This window comes from Rhinopithecus bieti, unplaced genomic scaffold (assembly GCF_001698545.2).
Source record: "Rhinopithecus bieti isolate Rb0 unplaced genomic scaffold, ASM169854v2 scaffold_5026, whole genome shotgun sequence".
In the NCBI taxonomy this organism is placed as follows: Eukaryota; Metazoa; Chordata; class Mammalia; order Primates; family Cercopithecidae; genus Rhinopithecus; species Rhinopithecus bieti.
Genome location: NW_016804667.1, coordinates 1,056,278 through 1,083,677, shown reverse-complemented (window position 1 = coordinate 1,083,677; position 27,400 = coordinate 1,056,278). Strand labels below are relative to the sequence as shown.

At 36.7% G+C, this 27,400-nt stretch overlaps 1 pseudogene; it reads right to left on the bottom strand.

Annotated features, from left to right (window-relative positions):
* Nucleotides 1-22,489: 22,489 nt before the first annotated feature.
* Nucleotides 22,490-27,400, bottom strand: LOC108528171 (T-complex protein 1 subunit eta pseudogene; annotated as a pseudogene).

Genomic DNA, 27,400 nt, shown 5'->3' with positions numbered 1-27,400 from the left:
CAAGCTGAAACCGCACGTTATTCATATTTCTATCATCAAGGAAATAGAACATAGTAATGCTCAGTAAATAGTTATAGGAAGAATAAATGAGAATCTACATTGATTTATCTTCTTATACCGATCTAGATATGTCTGAGTCGATACATAACAGCTAATAATGTAATTTCTATTCTTTCACGAATTCTACCAGAAGTTGTGTGGCAATAATAATTACTTTGCCAAAGCTACAAACATTGTACAGGAAATCTGTTCCACGGTTACAGGGCTACACAGCTCACTTTAATCATTTTTCTCAAAGGAAACTAAGCAAGAGGATATAGGTGGCTTTTCTTTTCAATCATCACTGTGAGAAAAAAAAATAAACAATGAAATCATATGTCATCTACATTTGTGAAAATACCACATTAAGCCAAAACAGGGACAGAGGACCTTATTGTTTAGATTTATTTTTTAAAACGGAGATGAATATGGTATGCTGGAAAACATATGGATGAGGAGGAAAAATAAACTGAAGATGCAAAATTTAGAGTTTATGGTCAAAATTAAGTGATGACAGAACATCCTCAGCATTATCAATAGTAAGTGTTGAGAAAATGGCTACAAGATACTTCAGATAATATGATACTGTCATAGGATTTTTAAAATTAGAATACGTTTAGAAATGTGGTGAAGTACATCTTACTTCTTCGTGTTTAACTGATATAAGCATGTGGGAATACAGAATACTAGGGCTTACAAGCGTGTTCTGATTACACTAAAATAAAGAGCCGTTGAAATAAAAATGCATTGTTTAGTCCTTATTTCTGGTTCAAAACAAGATAATCTTCCATATCCTCACCATCAGGTGAATTCTGGAAGATAATTATTTTGCACACTCAGTTCAGGTTCTTGATTCCAATGCAGGAGGTTGCTACAGGTTTTAGAGCAAATGAGAGCCAAAATACATAAACTTTATTATTATTGTTGCTCATTTGACAAGATAGTATCCCAAATGAATGGGCATTGGCCATTCAGATGGAAAACAAAAGCCTGTTTATCAGCTGGTTAATTGCACTCAAATATGAAATAAGATTCCCAGTAGTGAAGCTCTCTCACATTTCTGTTTCTCACCTGAAAGATAAACTATCTGTGAACAGAACCATTTCCAACATCCAAGTGTTTATCGTAATGAGGCATATCTGCCACAGGTGAACACTGACCTTTCAACTTTGGCCAGCACCCTGACAGTAGGTGCAGTCATAGGAAAGAAGGATGAAGGCAAGTTTCCTGGCATTGTCATCTTCCTTCTATTTGTTTGGCTTAACTTGGAAATGAGGAAATAACTAAGTAAAGCCAGAACACTGAAAATATTCCTTACACAATGTGTCTAGTGAATACTTTTACTTCCTATCATATTTTCTGGGTTGGGGAAGACTGGAATTTTGTTGTAGTTAATATATTTTATTAGCAATTTATTTGTTTTTCAAACAGTAGTTGGACAGGGTTATTCATTGTATCATTTTTAAAATGGTACAAATGCTTAGCCTGCCTGATATCTGCTACATCACTCAAGAGTCATTGATTCTTACTTTACCAGTGGGAAGATATTAAATACAGGGCTTCACCTTTCCTCTGTGGAGCTTTTGAACAGGCTGGATGAACAACAAAGGGGAAATTTTTTAAAGGCCAGGATAGTACGCTCTTCTGTACCAGTGGAGAAGACTTAACTGTGATACTAAAACTATTGCTTACTGAATACCTTTAATCATGTACTATATGGTAAGAGCATTATTACATGTATTCTTTGTTAATGTGTGAACTTTCCAGTTTGTGCACAATCTCCGTGTACAAGTCTCATTAAGGCAGCCTTCTAGAATGAATGCTGCTTACCTGATTTTGACTAACGGCATTAGAATAATGACCGCATTCATGGACCACATGTAACTCAGTCATATGATTTCAGTAAATATTAATACCATCTCTGTCTCCATCCCTCTTTTTCTCCAACTAATACCTGACCTTCTACTTGTCCAAGACACTACTGAATCCTGCTGAAAAAGTAGTGCAAAAGGCTTTCCTGGCCGGGCGCGGTGGCTCACGCCTGTAATCCCAGCACTTTGGGAGGTCGAGGCGGGCGGATTGCGAGGTCAGGAAATCCAGACCATCCTGGCTAACAAGGTGAAACTCAGTCTCTGCTGAAAATATGAATTAGCCAGCAGGAGAGGCAAATTAGAGGCAGGAGAATCGCTTGAACCTGGGAGGCGGAGGTTGCAGTGAGCCGAGATCGCGCCACTGCACTCCAGCCTGGGCGACATGGGAAGACTCCGTCTCAGTGCAGTGGCGGGTATTCCTTGTGCCTCAGGAACTAATAATCTAATTAGAGTTTAATAAATAGATGGCTGCTCCTCTTTTATGCTTCTTCATAATTACCCCTCCCTCCAGTTTTCTTTTTGGAAATCTGCTCTCTCTCCTCATGTGTGTGAATTCCATGCCTCTCCCTGCCTTTTAGAAAAGCAAGTGGGGGCCGGGCGCGGTGGCTCACGCCTATAACTCCAGCACTTTGCGAGGCCGAGGCAGGCGGATCACGAGGTCAAGAGATCGAGACCATCTTGGCCAACATGGTGAAACCACGTCTCTACTAAAAATACAAAAATTAGCTGGGCGTGGTGGCATGCTCCTGTAGTCCCAGCTACTCGGTAGGCTGAGGCAGGAGAAGCACTTGAACCCGGGAGGTGAAGGTTGCAGTAAGAGGAGATGGCATGCCATTGCATTCCAGCCTGGTAACAGAGTGAGACTCCCATCTCAAAAAAAGAAAAGAAAAAAAAAAAAAAAAAAGGAAAAGAAAAGCAAGGGGATCAAATCAATGTTTTTTCCCCAGGCCACTAGTAGAGGTTTTATCTGTGGCCTAAATCTACCATTTAGGTCCTCGTTTTTAAGATATTAAAAGGAGTTTCAGTGACTCAAGAACAGCCACCACCATAACGGTATTCTCACCTCTGTTCTAGCTATTGGATTGTTTGTGATTTCTGCTACAAAATCCTATCCTTCCCGAATTCTCTTGAATCATTGTCTGAAGCCTCATCTACCAACTTCTTACTAATTTTATGAGCCCCCACCCCTATCCTGATATTCTTCCAATAAGTTTCCTTTCACTTTTGTTAACCAGAGTTGGTTTCTGTTGCTTGCAAGGAAGAAACATTATGATGCATAAAATGTGTAATTATGAAAGATAGTTTATAATTAAGATAACATATATAATATTAGGAGTTAAAGAGACAAAAATACCAGTATTAAAGAAAAAGGAAATGATGGTGATCTCAGCTAATCAGTAAAAGAAACTAGAGACAGTGACCAGGGGAAGAACGAGGTTTCAACAGGCACAGCGGAATGGATAAGAACTGGTTTTGTTTGTTTGTTGTTTTGTTTGTTTGTTTCAGACAGAGTCTCATTGTGTTGCCCAAGCTGGAGTGTGGTGGTGCCATCTCAGCTCACTGCAACCTCTGCCTCCTGGGTTCAAGCGATTCTTCTGCCTCATCCTCCCTAGTAGCTGGGACTACGGGCACGCACCACCATGCCCAGCTAATTTTTTTTTTTTTTTTCTTTTTTTTTTTAGTAGAGACGAGGTTTCACCATATTGGCCAGGCTGTTCTTGAACTCCTGACCTTGTGATCCACCCGCCCCAGGCTCCCAAAGTGCTGGGATTACAGGCATGAGCCACTGCACCTGGCCTGCTTAAGAACTTCCTAAGCAGAGAAAAGGGGCAGTTGTACTCAGGGAACAATGAATAAATCAACTTCTATGGAGTGGGGATTATCTCAGAGTGGTCTTTGCACCACACACGTTTGCTTAGTATCTTCAACTATTGGACACTCAGGAACATGGAGATTGATAAGATCAGATACATGCCCTTGCTCTTTAAATAGAGGGGATACACTTGGAGTGTGTTAAAACGATTTTGACCACTGCCCTAACTCTGTTCTGTGAAAAAATACCATGTTCTCCAAAGTGAATTTTTGGTTTACCAGTGTATTATTTACAGGTAGAAAAAGGAAAATAAATGCTAGACTTAAATAAATGCATTTAAAATTGTAATGAGCAGACGCTTGAAACCTTCAAGGGTAGCACTCCATGAAAATTGTGAGAATTTCTAGCTTCAATTGATTCTCACTTTAACACTTTGAGTAAGTGTAAAACCATTTGTAAAAAATATATATATATAACCTATATGCAAAGTAAAACTTAATCTTACAATTGTGATTGCTTCACATACTTCTCTGAAAAATCCTTACTCATAACTCTGCTTCTTTCTGACAGATTTTAGCTAGAATTTTTGTCATTTTTTCTGTTTAGGGCACAGGTAAAGCAATGATGATTTCTACAGGCCATCTTAATGTTAACACCATTTATATCTTCTTTTTATACTTTACTGCACTATTGGTTAAATTCCTCTTGCTGTAAATAGTGATTTTCTACTTCATAACCAAACTGAACTTTTCCACTGTAGGGACAAGGATGGCAAACAGTCATATGTAGCATAGTGAACAACTTCCCTGCCTGACATAATCAAGATGTACTTGCTTAACCATCTCATGAGTAGAAGTCTAGACTACCCACATAGACTACCCATATATGATCCAAAGGATGCTGATCAGGAGGAACTGTTCCATTTCACCTTAACTTAGAACAACTGCCAATGTTGATTATTTTGTGTGTGTGTGTGTGTGTGTGTGTGTGTGTGTGTGTGTGTGTTGGAAATAAAGCAATGATGGTTCTCTGAATATAATATTTATTTAATTAAACTTTTACAGTTCACATTTAGGTTGGTTCCGTTTTAATTACCTGGGTTATTTGATTATTTATCTTTGATAAATTCCAAGGAGTAGAATTGCTAGTATATACACATGTTCAAGGCTTTTAACCTGTAGAGAATTTGTTAGCTACTTTTTTTTGTCCAAAATATTTGTACCAATTTATACTTAATCTAGTACTGCATTAGCTACTGCTACATTGTCTTTTGAACTTGAGTCCTGAAGCCCAGGGGAAGGAAGAACATGAGTGGGTCATTTTAGTTGTTGCAGGAATGTCTAATCTGAATTTCCATTTTTCAATCAGAAAATTTATTTATTTATTTATTTAGAGACAGGGCCTCACTCTGTTGCCCAGGCTGAAGCACAGTGGCATGGTCATGGCTCACTGCAGTCTCGACCTCCCAGGCTCAAGTGATTCTCCCATTTCAGGTTCCTGATTAGCCAGGACTACAGGCACACAGCACCATATACAGCTGATTTTTGTACTTTTTTGTAGAGACAGAGTTTTGCCACATTGTCAAGGCTAGAAAAGTGTTGGTTTTTTTTTAGTTTAAATTGCAAGACTTTTAAATCTCTATTTCTCAGTATTTGTTATAAGATAAAACCTCTCCTTTGTAAAATTTATTTTTAAAATTTTTAAATTTATTTCTGACACATTGCAATTGTACATATTTATGGAATACAATATGATGTGTCAGTACTTATGTATATTGTACAGTGATCTAATCAGAATAGTTAGTCTATCCATCACCTCACACACTTATAATTTATTTGGGGTAAGAATGTTCAAAAGCCTGTCTTCTAGCTATTTTGTAATATACGATATTTTTCTGTTAACCATAGTCACCCAACTGGGCAATAGATTATGAAAACTTATTTTTCCCATCAAATTATAACTTTGTACCCATTGAATAAACTCTCCCTTGTCCCCCATCCCCTCCCCTCTCCAATCTCTAGTAACTACTGTTCTACTCTTTACTTCTATGATATAAAAATTTTTAAGATTCCACATATGAATGAGGACATGTGATATATGTCTCTTTGTGCCTGGCTTATTTTACTATATGTGATGTCCTCCAGATTCATCCTTGTCACAATTTCATTTCAATCACATTTTCTTTATTCATTCATGTCTTGTTGGACACTTACGTTGATTCCATAGATTCATTATTGTGAATAGTGTTGCAATAAATATGGAAGTGCAGTTATATTTTTTACATGCTGATTTCATTTCTTTGGATATATACCCAGTAGTACGATTGCTGGATCATATGACAGTTCTATTTTTAACTTTTTTAGGAACTACCATACTGTTTTTCATAATGGCCACACACGTTTACAACCTCAACAGTGTGAAAGTGTGCCCTTTTCTCCACATCTTTGCCAATACTTCCTGACTTTTGTCTTTTTGATACTAGCCATTCTAACAGGAGTGAGGTAGTATCTCATTGTGGTTTTGATTTGCATTTCCCTGGTGATTAGTGATACAGAGTGTTTTTTTCATACACCTGTTGATCATTCATATGTCTTCTTTTGAGAAATATTGATTTAGGTCTTTTGCTCATTTTTAATTGAATTTTCTTTTGGAGTTGAGTTGTTTGAGATTTTATATATTCTGCTTATTAATCCCTTGTCAGATGGATAGTTTTCAAATATTTTCCCCCATCCTGTAGGTCACCTCTTCACTTTGCTAATGTTTTCATTGCTGTTTCAAAGAGCTTGATGTAATACCATTTGTCTATTTTTGATTTTGTTCGCTGTGCTTTTGACAACTTACCCCCAGATAATATTTGCCAAGAATAATGTCCTGTAGCATTTCCTCAATTCTTTTTCAGTAGTTTCACAGTTTCAGGTCTTAAATTTAAATGTTTATTCCATCTTTAGCTGACTTTTGTATATGGTGAGAGATAGGAATCCACTTTCATTTATCTGCATATGGATACCCAATTTTTTCAGCACCATTTATTAAAGAGACTCTCCTTTTCCCATTACACATTTTTGGCACTTTTGTCAAAAATGAGTTGACTTAACTGTGTCAATTTATTTCTGGCTTCTCTATTTTGTTCCATAGGTCTATGAGCCTATGTGTCTGTTTGTATACCAATACCATGCTGTTTTGGTTACTATAGTTTGGTAATATAATTTGAAATCAGGCAGTGTGATGCCTGCCTCCAGCTTTGTTCTTTTTGATAGGGATATTTTTCTTTTCTTTCTTTCTTTTTTTTTTTTTTTTTTTTTTTGAGACAGATCATTGATTTGTCATCCAGGCTGGAGTGCAGTGGCAGTCTCCGCTCACTGCCACCTCTACCTCCCAGGCTCAAGTGATTCTTGTGCCTCAGTCACCTGAGTAGCTGGGATTACAGGTATGTACCACCATGCCCAGCTAATTTTTGTATATTTAGTAGAGATGAGGTTTCACCATGTTGGCCTGGCTGGTTTCAAACTCCTGGCCTCAAGTGATCCATCTACCTCTACCTCAGCATCCCAAAGTGCTAGCATTATGGGCATGAGCCACTAGCCCTGGCTGTTTGGGATTTTTTTTTTTTTTTTTTTTTTTTTTTTTTTTTTTTTTTTTTTTTGAGCCAGAGTCTCGCTCTCTCACCCAGGCTGGAGTGCAGTGGCGAGATCTCGGCTCACTGCAAGCTCTGCCTCCCAGGTTCACGCCATTCTTCTGTCTCAGCCTCCCAAGTAGCTGGGACCACAGGTGTCCGCCACCACGCCCAGCTAATTTTTTGTATTTTTAGTAGAGACGGGGTTTCACCATGTTAGCCAGGATGGTCTCAATCTCCTGACCTCGTGATCCACCTGCCTCAGCCTCCCAAAATGCTGGGATTACAGGCATAAGCCTCTGCGCCCGGCTGAGATTTCTTTAGCTACTCAGAGTCTTTTGTGGTTTTCTTAAAAATTTTAGGATTATTTAACGTTGGTAGTTTTATAGATGTTGCATTGAATGTGTAGACTGCTTTGGGTAGTGTAGACATTTTAACAATATTAATTCTTCCAACCCATGAACACAAAATATATTTCCATTTTTTGTGTCTTTTTCTATGCCTTTCATCAAAGTTTTATAGTTTTCAGGGTAGAGATATTTCACCTTCTTGGTTAAGCACCTTAGTTTGTACCTATTGTAAATAAAATTGACTTCTTGATTTCCTTTTCAGATCATACAATATTAGAAAATAGCAACACTACTGATTTTTGTATGTTGATTTTGTATTCTGCAATGTTACAGAATTTGTTTATTAGATCTAACAGCTTCTTGGTAGAGTCTTTGGGGTTGTCCATATATAAGATCATGTCAACTGTACACAGGGACACTTCAGCTTCCTCCTTTCCAATTTGGATGCCTTTTATTTCTTTCCCTTGCCAGTTGCTCTGACTTCTATTACTAGGTTGAATGGAAGTGGTCAAAGTGGGCATCTTTGTCTTGTTCCTGATCTTTGAGGATTAGTTTTCAGCTTTTCCCCAATCAGTATGATGTTAACTGTGGGATTGTCATATATGTCCCTTATTGTTTTGAAGTACATACTTACTAGACTCAATTTGTAGAGTTTTATCTTAAGAGATGTGAAATTTTGTCAAATTGTTTTTCTGTATCTACTGAAGTGATCATATGATTTTTTTCTTTCTTTTTGTTAATGTGGTGTAACCACATTTATTGATTTCTGTATGTTAAGCTACTGTTGCATCCCTGTGATGAATCTTACTTGATTACAGCAAATGATCTTTTTAATGTGCTGTTAGATTTGGTTTGCTACTATTATTTTGAGGATTTTTGTATCAGGGATATTGGCCTGTAGTTTTTTGTTGTTGTGTTTTTTTTTTTTGTCCAGTTTGGCAATCAGGGTCGTGGTGGCCTTATAAAATGAATTTGGAAATATTCTCTGTTCTACAATTTCCTAGAATAGTTGGAGGAGAATTGGTCTTCTTTAAATGTTTGGTGGAATTCAGCAGGCCCAGGGCTTTTCTTTGATGGAAGATTTTTTTTATTACTGATTTTCTCACTTGTTACTGGTCTATACAGATTTTCTATTACTTCATAATTTAATCTTTTTATATCCAGGAATGTATTCCTTTCTTCTGTATATCTAATATACTGGCACACAGTTTTTCATAATACTCTCTTATGATCTTTTGTATTTCTGTGGCATCAGTTGTAATGTCTCCTTTTTCATCTTTGATTTTATTTATCTTGTTTCTTTAGTTAATCTAGCTAAAGGATCATTGATTGTGTTTGTCATTTCAAAAAAAAACTCTTCATTTTGTTAATTTTTAAATTGTTTTCTATAATCTATTTTGTTTGTTTATGCTCTGACCATTTTATATTTTCTTCCTTCTACAGATTTTGGATTTAGTGTGTTCTTGTTTTCCTAGTTTCTTGGGTTGTATCTTTATTATTATTATTATTATTATTATTATTATTATTATTATTAGAGATCTTTCCTCTTTTTCTGGTGTAGGCATTTATCGCTATAAACTTTCCTCTTATGAATGTTTTTGCTGTGTCCCTTAGGTTTTGGTGTAATGTGTTTCCATTCTCATTTGTCTCCAAGAAATTTTAAATTTCTGTTATAATTTCTTTATTGATTCACTGGATTTTTTAAAGCATATTATTTAATTTTCATGTATTTATACAGTTTCTGAATTGTTTTTTATTGTTGATTTCTAGTTTTATACCATCATTGTCAGAAAATATACTTGATATAATCTCTATCTTCTTAAATTTCTTTGGGCTTATTTTGTGGCCTAACATGTGTTCTATCCTGGAAAATGTTCTACATGCAATTGAGGAAAATCTGTATTCTGCAGCTACTGGATAAAATGTTCTTTAAATGTATCTTACGTTAATTCAGTCTATAATGTAGTTTAAGTCAAATGTTTTTTCATTCTTTTTTTTGTCTAGATAATCTGTCCATTTTGAAGGTGGGATGTTGAAGTCTCCTACTCCTATTGTCTTCTTCTTCCTTTAGGTCTAATAATATTTGCTTTATATATCTGAGTGCTCTGCAGTTGGGTGCATATATATTACAATTGTTATATTACCTTATTGAATTGATCCCTTTATCATTATGTAATGGACTTCGTCTCTTTTTATAGTTCTTTACTTAAAGTCAATTTTGTCTATTATAACTATGGCTATTCTTGCTCACTTTTGTTTTCCGTTTGCACAAATATCTTTCTCCAGCCCTTCACTGTCAGTCTGTTTGTCTTTAGCAATGAGGGGAGTCTCTCGTAGGAAACATATAGTTTATTCCTATAATTTTTATCTGTCCAGCTACTTTATAACTTTTAATTGGGGGAATTGAATCCATTTTCATTCAAGGTTATTAATATATAAGGATTTGCTCCTACAATTTTGTTAATTGTTTTCTGGTTGTTTTGTAAATATCTGTCAGATTAATTTACTGTATGGTATAATTAAGTCCAATGCTTCCTTATTGATTTTTAATCTAAATAATATGTTTACTGTTGGAACTGGGGGTGTTGAAGGCTCCTATTATTGTTGTATTGCAGTCAAGTTCTCCCTTTAGGTCTAAGACTATTTCTGGGTCCTTTGTTCCTTTCTTTCTCACTTATTTAGCTCAGTGGCTTGGTGGTTTTCTTTGGTACTAATCTTAGTTTCCTTTCTTTCTCATTGCTTATCTGCTGTAATTTCTTACTTTCTGGTGATCACAGGGCTAACATCAAGAGCCATATAGTTATAATAGACTATTTTAAGCTGAAAACAAGTTAATTTTGCTCACATGAGAGTACTCTAGACTTTTTTCCTCCCACCCTATAATTTGTGTTTTTGTTGCCTTAATTTACTTACTTACCTGTTGTATATTTCTTAGCTCCTAATTATGGCTGTTGTTGTTTTTCATGATTTTTATTTTAAACTTCATACTAAAATTTTGAGAAATTTTCATAGTGCAATCACATCACTGGGGTATTCTTAGTCTGATACATGGATTTACCTCTACTGGTGATTTCTATACTTTCCTATATTTTCATGATAGTAATTACAGTTCTTTTGTTTACAGCTGTAATGCTCCCTTAAACACTTTTTGTAAGGTCAGTCTAGTGATTATATATTTCTTCAGCTTTTGCCTGCCTTGGAAGGTCTTGATTTCTCCTTTACTTCTGGGATAGATTTGCTAAATTGAATATATAAATTTGAGTATATAATCCTCTTCTCTCCTAGCCTGCAAGATTTATGCTGAGAAGCCTGCTGATAGTCTAATAATAATTGTCTTATATTTGACTTGATGCTTTTCTCTTGCTGCTTTTAGAATTCTCTCTCTTTCACTTTTAAATGTTTGATTATAATGCGTCTTGAAGAGGATTTTTTTTTTTGGCATTTAATACAGTTGGGGGTCTTTGAGCTCCCTGAGTTTGAATGTCCATGTCTCTCCCAGTACTTGGGAAATTTTCACTATTATTTTGTTAAAGAGGTTTTCTGTGTGTTTCGCCATCTCTTCTCCTTCCGATACTCCTCTAATACAAATTTTGTTTGCTCGGTGTTATTCTGTACATCCAATAGGCCTTCATTATTCTTTCTTATTCTTCTTTCTCTTCTGACAAGGTTATTTCAAAAGACCTGTACTCAAGTTCAGAGACATTTTTTTCTGCCTGAGCTATTCAGTTGTTGAAGCTTTCAATGGTGTTTTTATTTTATTCATTGAATTGTTCAGCTCCAAGATTTTGTTGGTTCCTTTTATGATCTCTATTTCTTTGTTGAATTTCTCATTCAGATGATGAATCGTTTTACTGATTTCATTGAATTGGTTGTCTTTTGTTTTTGTTCTTGTATCTTGCTTTCTTAAGATTATTATTTTATAATAATAACCCTTTAAAGGCATTTTGTAAATGCCTGAATTCCTTTATAGTCATTTTATAAATGTTGTTTCTTTGAAGTCTGTTACTTCGAGACTTACTGTGTTCCTTTGAGGGCGTCATGTTTCCTTCTTTTTAAATTTTTCCTATGTTCCTACATTTATATGTGCACATTGAGAGAAACAGTTACTTTTTCCAATTTTATGGAGTAGCTTACATAGGGAGTTTTTCTGTAGATAGGTCTTAGGGAGTCAGTTGGGTATGATGTGTTAACTTTCATTCTGGGTGGACTCAGTAGCATGGTCTCTGTGCAGTATATTAAACTATATCCTTGTCAGCAACACCTGTGACAGATTCAGTGGCCTAGTCTATGTGAGTTTATGATGATTGTGGCACAGTTTTGCTGGGTGTAGGGGAGATATCAGGCTGGATGCAGGAACAGATGTGGGTAGGCAAAGAAAATTGTCAGGCAGTCCTGTGGGCTTTCCGTGAAGGCAGTGGTTCCTGCTAGACTGGCTGCTGGACAGGGTACAGCTGGCTGAGCAGCTGTGTGGCTGTCTTTCTGGGAAAGTGGAGATACCACTGGACGGGCTATTAGATCAGGTGTACATGAACACAGCAGGGACAGGTGGTTCTGCAGCAGTCTGTTAGGGGAATGAAGCTACAGCCAGACAAGTAGTTGTGCTGGGCATAGGTGCATGTGAGCATGGCCATGACATGCAGCCTTGAGGAAGTCTGTTCACAGGTTCAAGCCACTGCAGCACTGGTTGTCAGGCCAGGTGCCATTGTATGCAGGTGCATGCAGGTACAGCAAGACTGGGTGGCCGTGCAGAAGTCTTTCCAGGGACATGTAGCCACCACTGGACCAGCTGTCAAGCTGGACACAGGTGAGCACAAGTATGGCAGGGCTGAGTTGATTTGCAGTGGTCTGTTGAGGGGATCGGATCACCATAGGACCAGCTTTCAGGCTGGACATGTGCAGGATAAGTGGACCAGTCCGTTGTTCAACACAAGCGTGCATGGGTGAGGCAGCCATTTGACTGTTTAGTGGCTACCCTATTGAGCGCTCTGCTTGTTCCCTGAAGGGGTGATGTGCCACATGGGTTTACATGTTGGGGTCTTATTCATTCCATCTGGCCTAGGCTCTTGGCAGCAACGGTCATGGTATTGCAGACACCAGTGTGAACATGGTAATAAGATAATGGGACCTCAGCCATAGAAAGAATTGGTTGCTACTGGCCCCCGGGGAAGAATGCATTCTAGTAGTGTGTCCAGTTTCAAGATAAAGCTGAGCCATAACAGCTTAGTCCATGGGGGTGGAGACTGCTCAAGGTGGGCTTCTACTCTGAGGCAATGCAGCTGGACAACTCCTGGCTACTGTACAAAGTGGGGTAAAGGCCTATGAGGAGTGTGGGACTCTCCTGCACCCAGGATTGCTGGTGTTTGTGGCTGCCATGGGGACCTCTGGATATCTCCAGCTTACCTTTCCTTCATAAGATGTCTCCACTGACGCTGAGCTGAGCCGAGTGGAGGAGGCAGTGTGACAAAGGCAGGATGTCTTGCTTACCTCTTTATGTTGCTATCCTGGTTTTCTGTGTGACACAGGTATTTTTGTCATTACCCTGGTGTTCTCCAGCATACTTCCTTAGTCATTGTACTCAAAATACAGTTGTTTACTCATTTTTTGGTTCCTTTTTGTAGGGAGGACAAGTACCAGGTAACTCTAGCCAGCCATTGTTGATGTCACTCTATTATTTATAAAATGTAAATAATGTCAATTCAGAAGAATAGACTTTCCTAAAATATCATCACAGAATTTTACTTCAGCCATAAGGTTCTCCATTCCATACATACCCATCTCTGTCTGTCTATCTACCTACCTACCTATCCCTACAAAGGGAAGGTCAGGGTTTGAACATTTTACACCTATATTCATCCTCATATCTGTGTCTTGGCTCATTTCATTCCTCTTCCATCTGAACATTTTACACCTATATTCATCCTCATATCTGTGTCTTTGCTCATTTCATTCCTCTTCCATCATGCTCTTCCTCCTTTCCCAGACCTATTCTTAACTTCTCTTTCTTCAATCCAGAGGACAAAACTCACCCCTGCCAAGCTGCCTCTCTGTCTGGCTCATAGTAATCATTTCTCTGCGTCTTATCCCTGACACTGCATCCTTACAACCTGGAGGATAAATATTGGCTAAAATACAGTTACTAATGCATTTAAGCTTAATTGCTTTTAGAAGGAAAGCATTTATTACCTACTATTTAAGAATGATGATCAGCTAAGTATTTCATACCTTCTGACCACATTGTTCTTTGTTATTAGAAAAAGAAATTATCAAACTTCATAGATACACCTAGCTCATAAAATAATTATCTTTTTCAGAAAATGTATAAAGCTTGCTGTCACCACATGATGATGGTGATCTACTTAGATTACTGTATTTTTAAGACTCTGATTTTTTCCTTGAACCCTCATCAGGAGTTGTCAAGATGTGACTGACCCATAGGTCATTATTTTTCAAAATAATTGGGATTCCCTCAACTGTATAGTAGGTCTTGTTAAATATAAATCAAATGCAGAATTATATATCTTCATTTTGAAAAGTCTCTAGTATGAAACAGTATTATTCCCAACATAACTCTTCCTACTTCTCAGTATCATTCCACCACAGACACACACATACACACACAAACCCACTCACATTCCACAAAATACCCATTGATTTAAAAATAGCAATTATTATTTTTTTATGACAAAATATGTTCATGCAACTACTCAATAGCAAACTTGGAATTTTGATCATTTTATCCCCTCTCAAAAACACACTCTTTAAATGTGCATAGATTTAATTTTACTTATTCAAAGTTAGCCTCCAATTTCTTCTCAGATGAAACCTTTTCCTCATATCACTGTCATATGTAATTTTCATACCCATGTATTTTCTGTTAACCAAAAATAATAGTAGACTATAATCCTGAAGTTCAAAACAATTTTATCTGTGACTTTCAAGTTTAGCTTCTGTAAACCTGTCAATATCAATTATAACAGGAAGATTTTTTAATTGCTGTTTTCCCCAGGAGATTTTTTTTATGAGAACCATCATAAATAAGAGGTAGAAATAGAATTACTATAAATAAGTACAAATAATTACAGCTACTATATGAAAACATTTTCAGGTATTAGACATAATCATTTCTGCTTGAGCTCCTGGAATAAATACTCAGATGAAGCAGTTTAAGTTATATCTACTGTAAATGGGGGAAAAAAGAAAAATGGAATCCAGGAATCTTGTACACTTTTGTGCAAAAATAAGTTTTATATGAGATCAAGGTTGGTTCTCATATTATCAGTTTGTCAAATAATCTACAAATTAATTTCTTTCTCTTTTTATTTTTTATTTTTTTGGCTGTTGTTGTTTTTGAGATGGAGTCTCACTCTGTCGTCCTGGAGTGCAATGGCCGATCTCGGCTCACTGCAACCCCTGCCTCTTGGGTTCAAGCCACTCTCCTGCCTCAGCCTCCCGAGTAGCTGGGATTACAGGCAACTGCCGCCATGCCCAGCTAATTTTTTGTATTTTTAGTAGAGACGGGGCTTCACTATGTTGGCCAGGCTGGTCTCGAACTCCTGACCTCATGATCTGCCCGCGTCAGCCTCCCATACAAATGAATTTCTTGAAGACTAAGATGACTGTTTCCTATCAAGTACTTTTAATTTCCAAACTTTAAAAGTAGGAACATGAGAGAATTCTGTGTATTCCACTGTTAAATATGAACAAATTATTGTTCATATGAGAGAGTTCTGTGTATTTCACTGTCAAATGTGAAAAAACTATTGTTCATCTTTAACAGTGAAATAGAATTCTGTCATGTTCCTACTTTTAAGATTTATTTTCCTTTATAGCAAGGAAAAGGAAAAAAGATATAACTTACTCCTGTGTTTTTAAAATTCATTTCAGTTACACACTTTCCCTTCTTAATTTCTCTCAAAAGGCTTAGAACGTTTAATAACACCTGCTGGAGTGATACCACCAGTGGCACTTCCCCAGAATGGTGCCCTGTGTTTGCAGTGATACAGACTACTATCTCTATACTCCTCTGAACGCCTGATTATATCTGACATCAGAAGAGTGGCCACAATAAACTTTCTTCATGCCCACTGTGGTAAGATGTAGAAACTTGGGGCTCTGTGTCGTTGTGTTTCTTACCCAGCCCAATGGAACTCAGAATAGAATCTTTGTCCTACTACAGATGGTCAACAGACTGGAGTGTGCCAGTAATCTGAGAAGAGGCCAAACTTATTTTAATTACAAATTACTCCATCACTCCACATTTATCTCTCTGTACCTGTAGTAAATGCAACAGACAAGTTAATATACATTATTTAAATAACCATCAAAACCTTTCCTGCTTCAGCACTCTCCACCTTTCTCTGGAAACCCTGTAGGTTTGTAGGGATTTATAACTGCAAGTGCCTGAAGTCAAGTTTCAGTTCTAGCAAATGTGGGGTAGAACAAGCTGATCAGACATTGGAACAACAAAGACAGGAGGATTAAGGCAGTCTGTGAGGATGAAAGCATAAAGAGATCTTGGGGGAAAATAGCTTGAGAAGAGTCTTTTAAAATCAAACAGAAAACTCTCATCAGTTGGTTCTTATTTCTTTTTTAAAAATGTAGCAACATGTGCAAGAAGTTTTATATATCAAGTTATATCTCCCATTCTTAAAAAAAGAATTAAAAGGCAAGCAGTTTAATAACCCTTCAGCATTTTCCCCAAAGTTATTTAGCATTCTTGTCATTAGAAAAACAATAATTTCAGGACATTTTCCAGGAAAAATACACAGAACTGGAAGGAAATGCATATGCCCATGTGGAAATACTTAAGTTCTTCTCCCATATTGAAACTGTCTGTGCATTCATAGAGAACTCATGACATAATTCCTTGTTATGTATACAATTTTTTGTTCAACAATGCCAAAAAGTGATAACTTGGAGACTGAGAATTAGACTGACGGTCACCTGTCATTCATTGTCCTTTATTCTGACATCCTCAGGCATTCAGGCATGGATTTATGGGTATTTCACCCCTTTCTCTTTATTTTAAAGGGGTTGGGGATGGGGAGAATATCACAGGATTCAGTTCTGAATAGACTTTTGTTTTGCTCTTTCTTTTACCTCTTGACTGTGTCAAATGCAGTGTGTCTCCCATGCAGTTTCTCTCTTTAGAGAGCCTTGGCTTGGCCAGCTAGTTAGTATTCAGAGACAAGGCAAAGAGGATAAAATTCTTCTCTCTGCTTGCTGAGACTGCAAATAAGCAATTAGACTAAAAGCAATGTATTGGAGAAAGAAGGACATTGCAGATATCCTTGTTGACTGGAACCTGCCAACATAACTTTAAAATTATAGAAACTTCATACCAGGGAGAAATAGTCACTTAGAGGCATGTAAGTTGGTTAAGACACTAAGTCAGTATTTGCTACAGACATTTCTGCAGTGTAATGTATTCTGTGAACTGTAAAATTTTCCATTTAATCCTGTTTCCTTATTATAATGAGAAACAAATGGGTGAAATTAGCAATGGTGATAGAAAATTCAACCTTTTATTGCATTGCATGTTATGAAAACATTTTCTAGATTGGCATGTTCCTCCCATTTTCATTTGAGCTCACTTTAAAGGATTGTAATGGAAGGCTGAAGGTTACAAACTGTTTTATGTCTGACCAAGCAGTATGATGTAGCTCTGCTGCATAGTTCTGTGAAAGGTTTAAAACAATATATGCCACCCATTTTCTGGTTATCAGTGATGGCATGTGAGCTAGTTCTTAAAACTCTTTCTTACTCCCTTCTTTAATATAGGTATCTTATGCTGTATTCTAGTGATTGATGCACTTCCCTTGCAATGCACAAATGTATTCACTCGGTTAGTAAGACTGGGATTACCTAATTCCATTATGTGATAGACAGATTAGTCTCAAGTATGCCTTCAAGATTGCACAATTGATGGGAAGAGGCATGTAGACCTTCTTGATTAGCTATCCATTCCTTTTCCTCTTCCCACCCCCATCCTTCCAAACCACGTTTCCCAAAAGTTGAGAAATGCTAGCCTGATGAATTTATTTTACACATTCTAAGCCAGGAAAAGAAAGGAATCTGGATTATTGACATTCTTTACCGGAACTACAGTAGACTAGAGTTAGCAGAAAAAACTGCTAATCATCACAGTTTTCGTGTTGGAAGCAATTTGCCTATAATTAGTAAGTTGATAAATACCAACAAAATGGGTGCTAAAACGAACAACTCTTGTGCTGAGAGACATTTGACTCTACATTACACTTTGCATTTTTATATATGCAGCATTACATTTTGTTACAAAGAGCGACAACTTTAGTGGCAGCTGAAGCACTCTAATCTGTCTTCTGAAGAAAAGCAGACATACATCTTAATATAACAACTTCTTTTATAAAACGTATCTGTTTTTTCAAGGAATAAGCAATGCATGGATAAGAAAAGAAGTTGGTGTTTTATTTATTTTATATAAAATGGTAACAGATGATGGAGGACTTGTTTTGCTAGATAAGAAAATGCTATCGCACATAAGATTAAATGGTACCAGTGACTTAGGGTATATTCTTCATTGGTAATACCAAATTCACATTTGTTTGCAGATATTTGTGTTCTGCATTTCATATAAAACAGCTATTTTACTAAATGTTTAACTCCATATAAAATCAAACCCATGACCGTTTTTGTTTAAGTCAAACAAGGAAATGCATCTGGTGTGCTAAAAAGTGAGACAAACATTTTATTCAAACAAACAAGATATAATATAGTTTATCTTCAAACAAACAAGATATAATATAGTTTATCTTTGAAACCAAACATATTTAAATATTTGAAATGTTTTAATAAATGCTAGCTTTTGTAAGTGTCTAAATCATAATAGATGCTTTATACATAATAAATAAAAGAATATGATGGCTTTTTCAGTGGTATACTGAAATTCTTGTTCTTTCATAGCTAGCAGAAAACATAATTTCACAACAAATTCAATCTCTACAATCTGATAGAACAAAAGAGGTTATCCCAAGAAAGAAATAGTGAGGGTATAAGGAAACTTCTTTGTGTGAATGTGGTAGAGAAGACTACATCTTTCTAGTGTAGTAAGTCTTTCTAGTAAGACTACATCTTACTATTTTTAAATAGTAACTAGTATTTATGGTCAATTTCAGGAGCATCCTTATCTACAGCCCCTTTACTAGTAACTTGATTAGCAGATGTGGGTATCAGAGAACTTGCAGTGTCTTTATACTATAGACCATGTGGTGAATGGATTGATTACCTCTTATCAAGTAACTTCTAATATAATTTTTGATATCTTTGATTTATTTTTTTCTTTCCCATTAAACAATATATTTGGTATTCCCAAGCAATGGATCAGACAGTAAGAAATGGCCACAGGAAAGTAAATACATGTTTTTCTTCCCCTCTTCAGAATATTCTACAGTGGGTGGTAAAATAATTAAGCCCTTTCAAAGTCATGTAAAGTATCCCAAATATGTCAGAGGAAAAAGAAGAGGCTGCAATTTATTATTTTTCTGCAATAAATCAACATGAAAGAGAACATTTTAACGGACCAAGTAGCTTTGTTTTCATTTACAATTCGTGTCAATAATTTTATACCATGAGCACTTTGCTTATTTGAGATGTATCTTCCATCAGGAACAGCTTGATTATTATGAAACAAAAAAGGAAACATTTTGAGGAAGCATATATTGCAGTTATTTGTGAAGTATACGTTTCATCTCATTTATCATTATTATTATTATTACTATTCATCCTAGTTGAAACTTGGACTTCAATTCATGGAGTATATATGCTTTTAATGATGATTTATGTGTAAGTTTGAATCAAAATTTATTTTGTACATGTAAATTCTTCACAGTTTAGTATTGTACTAACAAAACAAAATATTTTCAGATCTTTGGAAAAGCTTTTCTCTTACCTATTTTCCAAGATTAAGAACAATATATTTGCAGACAGTCTGAGATTAAAGAGGGAAGCTATGCAGCTTGACCTGGTCAATTTTGCTGTCATTTTTTTGGTCCAATATTATTTAATTTATTTCTTTCAACATATGACTGCATTTAAGAGATCCCAATGCTTTGCAAGTGTCATATAACCTATCTTCTTGGAATCTTTCTTTCTTTCTAAAATAAAGTTGTATATAGTGAGCTGCAAGAGCCTTTCTTTGTGCTTGGTTTCTTCCCAGCCTTTTTTTTTTTTTTTTTTTTGCCATTCAAAAACAATGCTGACATATGCATGAAATGACAAATAGCATTAGTGTAATAAAGGAGTTTAACCAAACCTAAGGCACAGTCATACATTAAATTGTTTCTAAAAATACTGACCTAAGCGCCTCTATGAGTTGTTATAAGTAAAATTTGAAGAAAAAAAAAAGACATTTGGAAGTGAGATGTGCTCTCCTTTGTAGCCTACATAATTGCTGGCTTGCCATCATATTTGCTTGAGATGGCTTTGTCAGATATTATTTCATGTCTCTTTGTCAAAAAGGAAGGTTTTGAAGCCTTTTTTCTCCATCTGGACGACTGCTGTCAGGTCTCAGACCAAGCCTCCCAGGGCTAGAGCACTGTGTCCAAAAGCTTTTGGTAAAAGCCTTCAAGCAGTCCAGCCCCTCATTTCCACTCACCAGATCAACACATATGTTTTATCAAAAGAAAAATTCTAACATTTCAACATAAGTTTCAAACACCAGAACTGAAACTTAGTGACTATTTTTCATTAAGACATAGTGTTGAATAACTCTTAGCATACAGAATTACCGATGCAGAATGTAATCTAATACAACAGTTATGTCATCTTCCTTGGTAAGTAGTGATTTTCTAGAAATTGATGATTTACAAAGATATTCTAAAAATGGTTGGCATCTCTAAGTAGATGTCTTTCCAACACATAGTAATACTCTAGAGGGTAAGATGGAGTAAAAACAAGTTTATTTTTCATTCATTTACTTCTTCCAGAGAAATTAAGTATAAAGATCATGGTAAAGCTTATCATATCAGCAAGCAAAAACAGGAAAAGAAAGTAATTGTAGGACATACAATAACATAACTATTTTCTGCACAGATCCAACTAGGTGGAGAACTGTTCAATTAGGACTCACAGTTACTTTTAATGACAGTTGTTGTGGAATAAGTGGAAACATCTGTTACCACGAACCACCACAGTGGCTACACATGAAAAACCCATTCTCTCTTCTATTGATTGGGACTGGTCTTTGTGGAATATTCTTATTAGTATGTTTAGAACAACCATGCAGATCTCTAAGCCAAATTAATTATTCTTGGCATTCCCAAGAAATGATCCTACAGTCATTTTTTTACCAAAGGCAGGGAGCAGGGGAATCCTTTCTCTGTGCGTGTTTTATGATGGTTCCTCATGCCTAATTGTCCTACTGTGTGTTGCCCTATTTTACCAGCTACAGTCTGAATTCATTCCCATCTTCTCCTTAAAAGTTTGAAACCCCCTAGTGACAGGAATATTAATGTGCCAACACTGTCATATCTATTTCAGCTCATACATATGCAATGTCTTTGTTTTCAAAGATTTATGTCAGACTTTGCTGAAGTGAGGTATTCTACCATTTTAGATAATAGCATGCCAAAGTGATGTTATCAGCCACATTCAGCACTCACTCAAGCAAACGGGAGGAGCATCCTTCCTTCATGGCTTAAACTCATAGAAACTGTTATTTATCCTTATTTGATGAGGAAAATCTTTCAGGGGAAATGGTGTATTTTTAGAAGAAGATTATGGCCATCCTGTGGATTATCTTTTAATTAAGAATGGATGATTTGTGCCCACTCTGCTGTAGCAAATGTCTTGCTGCTAATGAAGTTTAAAAAGACTTACTTTATTTAATTATAGCTAATCACCAGGGTAAAATGTGGAATTTTCTTTGATCCTACATGTATTGTGGTAATCCCCATGGCAGATAGCATCTCCTCAAAATGTTTTGAGTTTTTCAGCCGGTCACAACTTGGCAAAAGGTGGAACAACCTTACGCTAAAGAATTTCTTTCATTTCCTCTGTAGTTGCCTACCCTGGCATAAAAAATACATGAAATTTTCTTACAAGCTGAGATGGCCCCTGAGACAGAGAGTGTTGAAATATTCAAATATTTGAATATTTTACTTTGTTCAGTATTCAGAACAGGGTTCTTTACTCTTGTTCAATGATTCTATTTAACCAACATTATTGGACACTCTCAATGTGCCAAATGCTGTTCCAGGCACTAGGAACAGAGAGAGATGAAGAGAATGTATAGAGTCCCACTATTAACTAACCTTTAAAGATGAACAGTGTTTACTTTCTACTGTATTTAGTCCATGTGGACATAAATAGATGAGTGTGCTTTAAAACCAAAAAATGTTTTGCCATTGGTTTGGTTTGTTTTTAAATAATCGGTTTGGAATTACTTACTCAAGCCTTGTAACATCAAGCAGGACTATCTTTTTCATTGTGTATCTCTTCTGTCTCTTTCCTATGGAAAGTACAATATGTTAACTCCCATTTTCTGCCCTTATTCTTTCCTGAATCTCAAAGAAAATTATTTTGAGGATACATATTAAGCCACTCTTCGTTCTAGGTAATACCTATCTATGAGTTTTCATCCTCATAAACATACAAACTTAATCATTTTCACCAAAAGTAGAGTGTCATTCTTTGGTATGCTTTCTAATATTTACTCTTTCCAAAGTAAATTACATGTTTTCCTTGAAGTAAAAGCCCATCGCCAAAATTGATTTGTGTGTTTTAGTGTGTTTTATGTTTTAATCTCAAAGAGGTCATCTTGTTCTTTTCAAAAGTACCTCCCTTCTTCCTTTTTTGTTTTTGTTCTGTAGTCTTCAGTCCACGTGACCCAGCTGACGTTGACTGGTCCTGAATAAAGGCCCTGAAGGGCAAGGTCATGCTGGCTCCTTGGGAGAGAACAGAACTGCGGATGGAAAGCAGAGGGGACAGAGGCCAGCAGAGACCTGTGTCTGACAGAAGAGGGCACCAGCAAACTGACCTACTCACCCCAGCTGCTGACCTCCACTCTAACCTGGGATCAAGCCAGCAGCTGAGCACAATAGATAGACTGGGTTCTTTTTGAAAAACAAAATTTTCCTGCAACATGAGTATGTCTAAACTAACTAATCAAAATGAAAGAAATACATGTCTTAGTATACCTTTTCATGATTTGATAATTGGCCATTTTCAAGAACATCATGAAACCCCAGCTGTTCCACTAAAATAATTCTCACTAAGGAGGGGCAGTTAGTAAAAGATAAACAATTCCTTTGGAAAGTAAATAAATTATCTATCAAACTGTTACTCTATCTATAACTTTAAAAGAAAAAAAGTCATCTGGGCAGAATTATTGGCTTCACATCTTCAAATGTGTTCTACTTTGTTTAACAAATTGAAGTTTCAATGAGTTCTTTTGGTTTGCCAGGATTGAAGCAGATTTAAAGTAGGTTTGTTGTCAAATCAGTGTATGGGTCTCTATCTCACACCTAGGCTTCCATTATCACACAATGATGAGCACTCTCTTCCCACCACCTCCATATAAACGCTTAAACACATCCCTTCCCTGCATACTTCCCACTGCCCACACTCATGTAGTAATTTATATGCCACTTTACCCAGAACTCCCTCCATTCTAGTAGGAAGCATTTAGACTTACAAAGTGATTGAGGTTGGAGGAAGTTCTTCCAAAGTGCAATTCATGTGTCTTTAAAAAAAAAAATTAAACACTATAAAGTAGGAGAAGCAAAACAGAATTTGCGGTTAGTTCCTGTAATATGTTAAACATCTGCAGTTTTGTCTCTTCATCGGGATGCGGGGTTGTGCTGTAGTCACATCCTGATAACATCTGCACATTACTGATAGCTTTTGCTTTATTCTTTATGGTCTGCTGATGAGAGATTCTTTAACATTCCTTCAGTCATCAAGACCCCAGTTGGATTTCTTTGCTTGTGACAGCCTTAAAGGTGGTTTCATTTACATTTGCTAAAATGTCACAATATAGGAAGATATTTTCAGTTTGATGTTTCATCCCTTCCTTTTTTTATCCGGATGCTAGTTTTAGCTTTTCAAATGAATGTCGAACTCAAAATAGATTTTCCATGAAATATATTTTGTCTGATTTTTGGAACACCATGTCTGCAGCAGAAGACTTATTTTTTTTTTTTCCAAAAAAGTTTTCAACAAGGAATGGCACCTCTCTACTCCTGCTTGCATTGCAACAACAGCTACCATGCCATGAAAGGGCTAGCTTGTTTAACATCCAGTAACACAGAATGTACGACTAGTTTAAAGGTCAGGCACTGACAGGATGGGAGCTGTTTTTGCTTCCCTAATGACCCCAATTACATCAGAGCCGAGAAAATAGTCAATAAACAGTGGCACTAACATATGTAGAAAAATTGTTTATTTTACATTTCCAAGACAATTAGCAGTCCCCTCTCTGGTTCCAGGAAGACTTTGAGATCCTAGAGGTTTTAAATAAATGAGACCATGAAAAGTAATATAGAATATTCAAGTAAATAATCTTGGGCCATATGAAAGCATTATTTATAATGCTGAATACATTTTTCTTGATGTAGCAAGCGAGTGGTCAATGGCAATACATAAGACAACTGTAAAGAGCTCCATAAACAATAAATTCTAAAAAGATTACTTGGTTTTGAGAGTTAATTTTCTTGAACAATTTATTGGAGATTTTTCATTCCCCACTTGGGATTCATAGAGTTGAATAAGAGCTTTCACTGACATTCATTTTTAAAGTTAAGGTGATAAAACATTTTTTTTCCATTTTATAATATTCAGAGATTTTTATATATTGTATTGATTTCTAATGTAATGCTATTGAAGTTAGGGAATACTCAATCAGATTTCCTTTTTTTTTTTTTTTTTTTAATTTGTTGAGACTTCTTTTGGTCTATCCAGTTGCCTATATTGGTGAATTTCTCACATATACTTGAAAAGGACGTGTATTTTGCAGTGTTGGGTGAAATGTTCTATAAATGTTATTTAGGCCAGATATGTTGACAGTACTGTTTAAATTTTCTATCTCTTTATCAATATTCTTGGTCTAGATAGTATATCAGTTACTAATAGTGGAGTGTTAAAAATGCTCAACTGTGATTATTGATTTGAGAATATCTTGTTTCACTTCACAGATTTTGAAACTTTTTTATTGGGCACATACACATTTAAGATATGTCTTTCTGATGAATTGACCCTTTTATCATTAGGAAGTGTCCTCTTTATTTCTGGCAATTTTCCTTGTCTGGAGGTTTACTTTGTCTGATATTAATATAACCACACAAGCTAGGAAACACAGATTTTTTTCAATTGTCTGGCTACATTTGTGGGTCAAATATTTAAGAAAGAGTGCATCAGCTTACCTGTCAGCTTGCATTCCCATAAATATCAACCACAAGAGAGAGTTTATCGTTTCTCATGGGTAAGCCATGGCCTTCTGACACAGGAGCAATGAGGGAAAGAGAAATTAAATGAAACGGAAAAAAAATGAGTTAGAATGTGACACAAAATAAATCAGAATATAATTTGTATTACTTAGAAAATTCACATCTGTAATTTTTAGAAGTATTTTAATATTTACTGAAAATTTGTACTTCACTATCAGCTGTAGGGGATTGAACAGTATCCTCCCAAAATTTATATCCACCCAGAACCTCAGAGTGTGACCTTATTTGGAAATAGGGTTTTATAGATATAATTAAGTTAAAAGGAGGACATTCTGGATTAGCGTGAACCCTAAGTCCAGTGACTAGTATCCTTATAAGACAGACACACAGAGGCATGCACAGAAAAGAAGGCCATCTGAAGATGGAGGCAGAGATCAGAATGATGAAGCTACAAGCCAAGGAACATCAGAAACTCGGAGAATGGTAAGAAAAAATTCTTTTCTAGACCATTTAGATGGAGCATGGCTCTGTCAACACCTTGATTTTTGAACATCTAACCTCCCAAGTTGTGAGAGAATAAATGTTTGTTGTTATAACCCACCCAGTTTGTCATATTTTTGGTGGCAGCCCTATGTGTGCCCTGAAAACTATCAGAGCTATCTCAATTAGCAAACATTCTATCGTATTTGTTAGCTTGAACTGTCATAACAAAATACTATAGACTGGATGGCTTAAACAATGGGAATTTATCTCTTACAGTTCTGGAGGCTGGGAAGTCCAAAATCAAGGTGCAAGACAATTCATTTCTCTGATGACAGTGCTCTTCCTGGCACATAGCTGGCTCCCATACGAAGGTCTCAGAGTTGTCAGCAATATCCTCATTGTTGATGTCCATGCCATACCATGTGCCTCTCTGGGCATGCTATGCCCTCAGCTTGTTAAGAATGCTTGTGGTATCAAAGCCAGTATTGTCGCATGGCTGCCATAGGATATCTCGAAGACCTTAGCATACACCCCAATCCAGCTGCTGCATTCCTGGAATAGTCCTTGCTAATCCCACAGGTACTTGGAGAGCTTTATCTCAATGGCCCCACCACCAGCCACCACCAAATCATTTTCGATGGTCCTCCTGACAATCATGATGGCATTAGGCATGAACTGTTCTGTCTCCTCCATAAGCTGTGGCATCACTGTGTAGGATAAAGGTGTATGTCTTGGCCTTGGGAGGCCAGTAAAGAAATTATACCTCTCACCTCTAGTCAGGGTCTCCTCAAACACCTGGAAGCTGCCCAGCATGTCTGCTGACAGAGCATTCACAGTGGTCTGGATTGACCCTCTGTAGGCCATCATTGTCCTCTTCAGATCCTTCTCAGGTACTTGGCCAGCACAGAATCTGCCCCTGTGAGCAAAGTACTGAGTGACCACATTCCCATTGGAAAGTTTGGACAAGACAACTTTGGCTCCACAATGATGGATCCTCGCTAACTTGTCATGGAGAATGTTGCACTCAGCATCAACAATTGCCTGGTAATTCCCCATTGTGAGGACTCTGATCTCAGCATTATCTTTCTCAACTTTCAACTCAAGCTCAACATTTAAAAGTGCAATCTTGGGATTATGGCACTTTTGTGGTTGCATTTCCAACCCAGCATGAAAGAAATTCTTGAATGCAACACCAGCTACCAGATGGGAATCCTCTAGGGCTCCACCCTGTATCTTCTTGATTCCAAACATTTTAAGCTGCAGCAAACCATCGAGTATCATCACTGCATCAACCACCATCTTTGCAAAGAAGGCTTTCTGCTGGGAGATGAGCTTGGAGCTCAGAGCAGGATGGCACATTTCTCCAAACAGCTTCTTCTGCTCCGCTTTTTCTGTCTTCTTCATGGTCACAGTGATCTCTTTGCTATCATTAACTGCCCATTGGATGGCTGTTCAGAAAGCTGGAATGATGATCTTCGGGTGCAAACCTTCTTCTACATAAGGTTTCACCTGCTTCAGAAACTCTGCAGCCAGCAAGGTCACTGAGGTGGTGCCATTACTCACCTCAGCATCTTGATATTTGGCAATGCCCATTGAAGTCTTTGTTGCAGGATGGACAACTTCAAGAAGCTTCAGGAAAATTGTTGCTTGCCTCTGCCATCCATAATAAGGTTATCTGCACCATAAGAACCCAGGGTGGTTCTTCCACTCTCAGCAATCACGTGTCAGGCACTGATGTTACTCACAAGCTGGGGGATGCCTTGGGAACTATCAGTCCCTTCTTCCAACAGGATAACTGCTGTGGGCATCAT